Source organism: Columba livia, chromosome Z (assembly GCF_036013475.1).
Source record: "Columba livia isolate bColLiv1 breed racing homer chromosome Z, bColLiv1.pat.W.v2, whole genome shotgun sequence".
Lineage (NCBI taxonomy): Eukaryota > Metazoa > Chordata > Aves > Columbiformes > Columbidae > Columba > Columba livia.
The window spans coordinates 15914818-15924683 of record NC_088642.1 but is presented as its reverse complement, the minus strand read 5'-3'; the positions used below and the strand labels follow the sequence as shown (position 1 = coordinate 15924683).

Below are 9866 nucleotides of genomic sequence, written 5' to 3'. Positions count from 1 at the left end.
CACAGCAGTCCGCACTTCACAGCAGGAAAAACAGAGACCAAGAACATGGAGAGACGTGAAATCAGAGAAGAAATGGAAAACATGATCAAGGGAAACAAACCAGAAAAATAATTTAGAAAAACTCAGTTTCCTAGTAAGTTCTAGTTAGTCTCACAGAATGCACTGAAATGAAATGCAAAACAGGGAGTCTGACTCCATCAAGATGCAAAGGTTGCACGGTATGGAAGCCAGTGAAATCATATGAATTCATTTAACTCTGAAAAAGTCTTCAGAAAAGTAAAAGCTTCTGTTGCTTTTGTAGATGGCTGTAATGGCTGAGAGAACAACAGGACAAAGTACAGAATTAACTCCTGTCCGCCACAACACAAGTGTTTTAAAATTTACAGTTGAGGGCAAACTTCAAGAAGTGAAGTGGTCCAGTGCCTACCTGATCCACAAGCTGATCCCTTCATGAGTAATCCAACAACACTGCTAGGTTGCTCCTGTACATGTTCCCTGCAGCAAGCACCAGCAGGGAGAATAGAACTGGAAGAAGCTCCAGGTGTACCCTGGCTGCCTTCTCGAAAGCAGGACCTGGCGCAAGATGAAGATGCATTGGGGACAGCTGTCCAACATGTTGTTACGAACTTGCACTGTGTTTTCATTACATGGAATTCATGACATTGATTTCACTACACTGGACTGCGGAAGGGGAAAGTTTTCCAAACCCAGTCATCTTTTGCTGCATGTTAGGCTCATTTATACTTGTTTTTTTCCCTCAAAGATTTGTCAAATAACTGGTTACCATCCTTTTAAACACCCTGCCTCCGAAGTCTTTGTCCATGTCTACTCGCTTTTTTTTTTTTTTTAATATATATATAAACAAACAAACCAAATTCTTCAGCTCGACTCCCCAAACGTATTGTATGGTTCTCTAGTTATTCTTGCTATGGTCCTCCAGACTTCTGGCATATTAGTTGAGTGCACAGAAAACGAGGTTTCTGAAGACCAAATAAATGCTCAGGCTGTTTTGATGGAGCTGTATATAACAGGGAAAACCACTGCCACTCGCTTGATGAAATCAGCCTTTGCAGAATTTCTAGCACTTTTCTATGTGCAGACCAAGGGTTCTGCAGAAGCATGAGGGCAGAGATGTCCAAATCACTCTTCCAGCCTGAGGAAACCCAGGTCTCTTGTACCTTTGATCATCAGCCAAACAGCTGCATTTTCATCTGAGACTACAATTATAAAGGATGTTGAAGTCACCAGATTAGTGAGAACAGACTCTCTGTGCCCCTTCAGTCTTCCTCTGCCTCAGCTCCCCATAACAAACCATGTCAGGTCGGTGCAGGAATCTCTTCTGCACCCAGCAGATGTTGAGCAAGTGTGCTCCTCAGTGCCGTTGCTCTGATTGTGATCCCATTGATATAGCAGTGCTGGACATAAAGCAGTCTCCACCTTTGGCACTCCTGGTAACAGAGTAACTGTCCTACAGGAACAAGGCAATGGTGTGTATGTCCTCTTCTGACAAGAAGCAACAAGGCAAAGCATAGAGAAAACTTAAGACAGGGAAAATTTATGCATATGGCGTTGCAGTTGTCAAGGTTGGAATATAGTCAAAATACTTTCATGTGTGCTGAAAACCTTACAGAAAATTTAACAGCCTGAAGAAGTTAAGATCTTGAATTTTCATGTTTTCCAGAAAATTGCAGCACAGTAAGATACTGGCCATCTACTGACCAGAGCATTCAAAGATTTGCTTTGGATATCAAAGCACTAAAGCATGCTGATTGACTTCAAATACAGGAATAACCAAGAGGACAGCCAATTTGGTGTTGCTAAGGAAAAATCGTGCCTGACAAATCTGGTGGCCTCCTACAACAGGGTTGCAGAACTGGTGGATAATGGGAGAACAACTGGCATCATCTAACTGGACTTGTGCAAAGCATTTGTCACTGTCCTGCACAACATCCTTGTCACTAAAATGGAGAGACATGGCTCTGAGAGGTGGACCACTCAGTGGATAAGGAATTGGATGGATGGTCATACTCAAAGAGTTGTGGCCAGCGGCTCGATGTCTGGGTAGAGACCAGTGATGCGTGGCATTCCTCAGGGGTCTGTACTGGGACCAGTATTATTTAACATCGTTAGCAGGGACATGGACAGTGAGATTAAGCACACCCTCAGGAAGTTTGCAGATGACACCAAGGTGAGTGGTGTGGTTGATACCCTAGAGGGATGGCATGCCATCCGGGGAACCATGACAAGCTTGACATGTGTGCCTGTGTGCCTCATGCAGTTCAACAAGGCCAAGTACAAGGTCCTACACCTGGATCAGGGCAATCCCAAACATGGATATAGGATGGGTGATGAGTGGATTGAGAGCAGCCCTGTGGAGAAGGACCTGGGCACCAAGCTGGCACCATTTGCTGCAGACTCTTCAGCTTCATGTTCATGCACTGGTTGTCACGGCTCTGCTGTAGCACAGACAGTGCTGTGCAGGCAGCATGGGAATCCTAATGATGAAAAGAAGGGACGGTCCAAGACAGAACATGGGACTTTTGACGCAGGCCAGAAGATGTGAAAGAGGTATTGTAAGTGGGGAAGGGGAAAGTGAAGAGAAAAAATCCGATCTGATTTTCTTGCTAGCTAAGCACATTTCCCTCCTGTGCAATAAAAGCTGTAGAGGGACTCTGGAAATAAAGAAGCCATGAAAATATAATTGTACACTAAATCATGAAGCAAGAAAACTGCATTGAAACAACACCGTTAGCATCATGCAATTAAGCATTCAACAGCTGGAAATTCTGGGGGATGTTCAGACAACTGTAGTTTTTGCATTTCTGCAACACTTGAGGGCTTGACTACAACGTTAACAATATACTCTTCATCTTGATTTCATGTGTGATATAGCAGCGTGCTCAGTCATGTTACAGTTACTACCTCACATTCTGAGAATCTAGGGCTGGAGATCTACTTCTTTTTTTATTATTACTAGTGTAAACTCCAAGTAACTGCATGGAACTCAAAGAGGCACTGCCATAAAACTAAAGAAAGCAAGCAACCAACCAAAAATCAAAACAAAAACCAAACACCAACCAACCAACCAAAACCAACCCCCACCACCAAAAAAACCCACCAGATGCAAGCATCAATTAAACAATATCTTATTCTTATATAACCAACAGAAACTTAAAGTGGTGAGTAGCTGGAAGAAGTACTACTGTGAAAGTCTAAAGTGAATACTGCTATCTTCACTTTTCAGAAGATTATTTTTTACTCTAAATGAGCCTTGTAGATTCCAAAATATGCTTTGTAAAATCATCATTAATTGTCAGATGATTGAGTCACTCCAACTGAAGCCAGTAAAAAATTGTGCCACTGCAGCTGTCAAGACTTATGGATTTTCAGGCTCTGAACTATTTTTAACAGCATGTAAAAGAATACAAAACACGTAATTATTCAAATGAGAAATGTGCAATCTGAAATGTGCGGTGTTTTGAAAATAAGTAAGCATCCTGACACCTGTAACATTGCTGCAATTTGGCTGGCACTATGATTATGCCAACTATGAGTGCAGCTGCCACCCAAAATGCTGAATACAAGCAGGAGGTAAATGCTTCATTTACGTGAGCAAACATTCCAGGGCTTCTAAATGAATGAAAATAGGAAGATCTTACTTGGCTAATTGCTGTGTTGCCACACACCTGGTTTGGCAGGAGGATGGTGCTGTGAAAGTGAAACACGCATACAGTTTGGGCTTATGTTGTTCTTCCAATGTCTGCCATAAACATTTTAAGTTCTCCTTCAGCTTGCAGAGTTAGGGCATGTGTATATGTGTGTAGACTTATGTACCAACACCCACACTATTATCTATCTACTAACACTGACCTATGAGCATCTGGGCCAGGTCATTTGCTGATGGAGATTAGCATGCACTCAATGAAGACATGGTGATATCCCAGAAGAGACTCCTGCCCTTACATTCCAGAATTTGCAGGCTGATCTTTTGAGCTCTCAAACCCAGGCATAATGTCTATATCCATGTCTGCATTACAAAACTTCTTTATTTCAAAGCAAAACAGAGAAGAACTAAGGTGAACAAAACTACATGACTCATTAGTTAAAATCCCCCAAGAAAACATATTTTTTACCTAAATCAGTTGTGGCAGCTATTAATAATCCTGCCAGCTGTTACAGGAGGCCCTTTCAAACGTACTGAGACCTCAGCTTAAAGGTATCCCGACAATGCCTCCACTACAGCATCTTAAAAATGGGCCTTACACTCAGTTAAGCCTTCTTAATCTTTATTTGTAATGACTAAGTGATTTATCTGAGCTTCAATGGTTCATTAGTTTTAATGGTGAATACTGGGAATTTGAATATTACCATGTCCAGGTGTCAGCAGTGTCTAAGGGAAAGGAAATACTTTCCTGAATGCAGGTCACAGGACAGTGGAGAACAGGTGAGGCTCACATCACATTTGTAGACAGTTGTTTAAACATTTCTGCAGTGTCCCACCATCTCTTGAATAACTCCAAATACATAGCCTTGGAAGAAACAGCTAACCTTGGGTTTTGCAGGTCTGAGGAAGAACAAGCACTGGCTAACCAAAATGAGGATGATTACATGCTTACAACCACATTCAGTTTGCACTCAGCTATGGCTGTTGCAAAATTCAACATAAATGGGCATTTGAGCAAGCAAGAGTTCAACCATTAGCCCACTCTGCAGAGTGCCACAGGTACAGACATGTGGGAAAGTAGATACAGGTGAAAATTATTGTCATCTTTCCCATGTATTTCTCCGCCAAGACAAAACATACACAAAATATCTCAATCCATAATACATTTCTAATATTGCAAATCCACCAGAAGAGCTATCTTTCTTTAAATACCTTCAAAATTTGACACTGAAGACATATAGTGGATAAAGCTATGTTAAAGAACTTGTGATTTTCCTCCTGGTGTGTACTATGAGTAATTTCCAAGTTGAGTCTTTATTGTATAGAGACACATGTCTAAAACAAGGCATTTATGTGATAAAATTAAAAATCACAGAATCACAGAATGTTAGGGAAGGGAAGGGACCTCAAAAGATCATCTAGTCCAATTCCCCCACTGGAGCAGGAACACTTAGATGAGGTTACATAGGAAAATGGATCTAGTGTTTAAAAAAAAATCACAGTTCTCAAGAACATCCCAACTATATTCTCCTTCTGGCAAAGTGCTTTAAAAAAAGCTCTCAAAAAGCTGGATGGGGGCCTTGTCCAACAAATCATCTTGTGCTCAACCAGGGCAAACACAAGAAGCCCATCTCTAGTGCTTCCTAGTTGTCATTTCTACATCACACTGACCTCCTCGGCAGAAAACTTAACAACTGCTCATGGACAAATAACCCACTCAGCCAGAAGCTTTGCTCTACCACAGCAATCACAACCAAAAAAACACCCAGCCTCTTGGTTGACATGGACCAGAAATTTTTTTCAAAATATTTCCAAACAAAAAGCATACCTCAGAAACACTTCAGTGGTGCATTCCCTGTCACTGCCTTTGTGGAGGATCAGTGCACCTATATCACACTGAGCAATTGTCTGCAAATAGCCCTATCTGGACCTGACTCTGAGCAAAAGTTCACGAACACCATAACTTTGCATAATGCCATGCAGTGGAGAATTACTCTTTATAAAGTGTGTGACAATGTTTCAAAAAGCTGAAATGGTTCAGTGCTGTGCCACTTACTTGTGCATTGTGTCACTTTGTTGTTGTTTTAAACCTATTTTTTCTTTGTTATGCTGCATAGAGGAATACCGCACTTGCCAGGCTGGAGGAGGCTATTGGCCTACAGCATGTGCCACCATGGTGGCACCAACTGATTCAGGCAAGGTCTGATGGAGTTTTGTTGTAAGGCTGCCATTTATACTAAATAGTAGCCACTTGTGTACTTTCCAAAAATCCTGTTTAATATTACCATTCAAACTCATCACATGCTTGCTGTTCTTGCAGCTTAACCTCTTCTGGGTCATGAATCCTGACCTCAAGGATAGTTGGTGAAAGATAGGCTGGACAGTAGATTGTTTCTTGCTGTTAAATCTTAAACAGCTCGCTCTCCTTGGGCTTTTGTTGGTTTTCTGGATTAGTTTAAGACTTCTTTCTGCCTGCCTATATGTATCTATGCCCTCCACCCCTGCAGTATTCAACTGCCAGTCAGTTCTTCACTGCATCTTCTGTGGTAATCACAGAATTCCAGAGCAGTTGAGGTTGGACGGGAACTCTGGAGGTCATCTTATCCAGCCCTTTGCACAAGCAGGGCCACCTGGAGCCAGCTGCCCAGGACCATGTCCAGACAGTTTCTGAGTATCTCTAAAGAGGGAGTGAAAACAAGTAGCATTATTCCCATTGTGCAGATAAAAAAAATCAAACAGAAATATTAGGGGTTTGCCAAGGAAGTTAAGGAATTGCAACCTGATTTTGGTTCACACTAAGCCTTACTCAACTATTCCTGCCCAGTGGTGGTACAGGCTGAATAAAGAGCATAAAAGTCTGAAAAAACAAATCCAGTGAGCAGAGTGATGGTAGTAACTCAAGTGTCGCAATTTTATTTAATCAGCACTTCTGTGTTTTTTGATGGGTAAAAAGTAGCTAAATGAAACAAACAAACAAACAAAAACCTGATGATCTAAAAGAAAAGTTGCCAGGGGTAACAAAAAAAGAAAGTGAAGGACTAAAGAGGGAAAAGGATGAACAGATGTTATTGCAAGACCCAACGTGCTACAGAATCTATCCTGACTAGCCATGTGGACTCTTTAGTCTCATAAAGCCCAACAGCTGAGGTTTGGCCCAAGTACACTGTCTGCAATAGCAACCAGGCTTGACCTGGGACTACTACAACAACGCCAGTCTGTCATCATAATCCTTGGTTAGAGAAGGGAGAGAAGATGGAGGGAGAGCAGAGGGAGGCTGAGGAGCTGTGTCTGTGAGGCATTTACAGCAGAAGGGCAGCGATGGCAGATTAAGAGCCAGCTCTTCACGGACAAGGCGCTCTCCTGGCTCAGGTGAATGCTGCGCTGACACCTGACATCACTTTCTCAGGATCACTCCTGAGACTCCACTCCTTCGTTCTCAGGATAATTTCTAATCTTAAATGTTAAACAAAGTCGTGTAGAGGTACTTTTAAACGAGTATCTATGGATGTTGTTTTCTTTTGTGGCTGTTTGGCCTCTGGTGACGTTGTCCTGCTGTGATGGATTCCCTGTGCCTTCTGCTCCACGGTACCACAGCAGCCGCCAACTCGGGTGAACACCCCAACTCCCTGCCTTCCCCTGAGCCCACGGGAAGGCCGGGCTGCTGGGGGAGGGGACAAGGGAGGAGGAGGAGTTTTAAACTCAAACACAAGCCGAGAATGCTGGCCCGCGCTCCTCCCTCGGCCACACCCGTGCGGTGCCGCCGCTGGCCGGGCGGGACGAGGCAAAATGGCGGCGGCCCGTCCGGCGTGTCAAAGCCGCCCGTGGAGGGCAGGCTTGGCGCCGGGGCTGCGCGGCTCCCGGGCTCCCAAGCCGCGGCTGAGGCGGGCGGCTGGCTGGGGGCGGGGTGGGGGGGAGAAGCGGCGGGAGGCGCTGACGGGCCCGGCCGGCTGCCCCGGCACGGAGCTGCGTGTGCGCGCAGGAAGGAAGGGCCCTTCCGGCGGGACGCCCGGGCCAAAACCTCGTTTGTCCCGCTGCCTTAACCAAGAAGCTTGAGGAGCAGCAGGAGAGGCGGCGTGTGCCCTGTCGGCAGTGCTGAAGTAGCACGGAGACACTGGGGCACAGACGGATGAGAGGCTGTGCCAAGATCAGCGCTGGCTGGGCCACCAAAACTGCTGCACAGGTATGTTCATCAACTATTGCCAGATTAAAATAAGATGCAGATGAAAGACATTTGTAAGCCAGCAACTGGATGAGAAAAAAATAGCACTTTCTGTAGTCACAAAGGTAGGCAGCACTCATAAAAAGTCCATGTGGAAAAACATCTGTCGGCATGCACATTTAAAAACATATTGTTCATAACAGGATGCTATGTTTGATGTGTCTTCCTGCTGCTATGGCTGAAAGCCCCAGTCAGGTACACTTCGTACAACCAGCTGCAGCAGCAAAGGGTCTGCTCTCCCTAGATCAGAAACTCCGGTTTCATCTGTGGTATGTTTTGCAAAAATATTTCATAAGTGTACAATAGTTCAGAGGTGTTTAGACCACTGTCTTTCACGCGATGAATGTGCACTCCGGTTTTACTTGCCACGTGGGTTGTTCGGCGCTGAAAATGTGAACATACCTACTCTTCTTAGTTTATTTCAAATTTCAGAAACTCATTTGTTAAGTTGGTGCTTTGCAAAATTCATTGTTAGAACTACAGAAAATAGTTTGTTTATATGAGCTGATAAATGTAATGTTAGTCTAACAGCTTAAAGATTATATATATTCACTAGCACTATTTATGTATACACAGTAAACTGCTAAAATGAGACCCTGGATGTACAGAAATGCAACTTCAACTAAATGATGAATATTAACTATGGTAAGTTGGGAAAGACAACAGGATGGCTGGAGGACTGAGAAGGTAGGACAGTGAAACTTTATGCTGCATCTTACTGGTTATAGCCTCCAAAATTATAATAGTGCAATGGCAACTCATGTTCCCCTCCTGCTATGAGGGAAAGCAGTACTGCATTTGCACATAAGGCTTGCACACTGTTGGTGGCTTTCACCTAACTCTTACTTAAAACTCTGTAAGAGGTCATTAAGGTAGGATGTGAAAAAGCCCCGTTTAGCTCAGTACAAGTCTTCCTACTCAATAAAGGCTCACAACCTGCTTGATACAGATTAGCCAGACATTATTTTCAGTTGTTTCATTACAATGCTATGTATTAATGGCACCCCTTTTCCATGTTCCTAGGCAGCATCCAGAGAGAATGGAATTTGTCACATCAACACTGATACTGCAGCTAAGCTTCAGTGCTTTATATGGGACTGTTTGGTGGAAGAGGAAACTGCAGTACTGAAAGCAGTCGGTGCTTGAATGCATGAGACCATGACCTCTCACAGAAAGCAAAGAATGTCTTCAGAAACTTAAAGAAATACAAACTCAGTTAAATCCTTTCAAGGTTCTTCTTCACAAGGCAACAATAAACCAGTGTTTCACTTTTCTTAGAGCTGTTACTTGCATATTTGGGGAAAAGGAAGGCTAATGTTCCGACTAAGGTGTGTACAAGATCTATTGCTGTCCCTTCAGACTGAGATTTGTAGTTTGACATACTATTAAAACCACAGAGATCAACTTAAAAAAAGAATAAAAGGCAAAAACTTTGAGCATACAGACTTTTTTTTCCCCCTCCTAATAGCAGAAGTGCCTTTTTAGATATGCAGTGAATTAAAACTTAACATGTAGCTGTTTCATAACGAACATTTTTTTTTCACAGCCAGAAATAGGTAGCCTCTGATAATGTGAAGTTGTCAATATAAAGGAATGCAACAGCAAAGTAAGCCAATAATTCATAACTATGACTAAACAAACTGTTTAAAATCAGTTTAGTTTGTCTTCTAATTAAGTAATATTGCTGCAGGCAGATTGCTCGTAACTGTATCTTCAACTTTATACTACTGAAGTATGGTGTGCTTTAGGATGTTACACTTCAGTGCTTTAATGTTTCAACACAGATTGAGTATTTTGCTTTGTACTGTGTGTCTGAAGCTATATTAAGTAAATAGCTAGCAACTTGTCCTAGTTTCACAGGCAGCTGTCCAGCACTGTCAGGTATGATCCAATAGGATGGTGAGACTACAAACTTTTCCTTGCTTGTGCAAGTATGAGAATTTTAACTTGAATAAAACAGGATTAAGCTTTACTTATTTCAGA

The 9866-nt window shown here is 42.9% G+C and overlaps 1 long non-coding RNA gene and 1 other non-coding gene across 2 annotated transcripts; both read left to right on the top strand.

Annotated features, from left to right (window-relative positions):
• The first annotated feature begins 7640 nt into the window (after positions 1-7640).
• LOC102090292 (uncharacterized) lies at positions 7641-9319 on the top strand. The gene is made up of 2 exons (XR_272194.3): positions 7641-7844; positions 8907-9319. It is a non-coding gene; the product is annotated as an uncharacterized LOC102090292 (long non-coding RNA).
• Positions 8556-8684, top strand: LOC135577472 (small nucleolar RNA SNORA47). The gene has a single exon (XR_010469285.1). It is a non-coding gene; the product is annotated as a small nucleolar RNA SNORA47 (small nucleolar RNA).
• Positions 9320-9866: the final 547 nt, after the last annotated feature.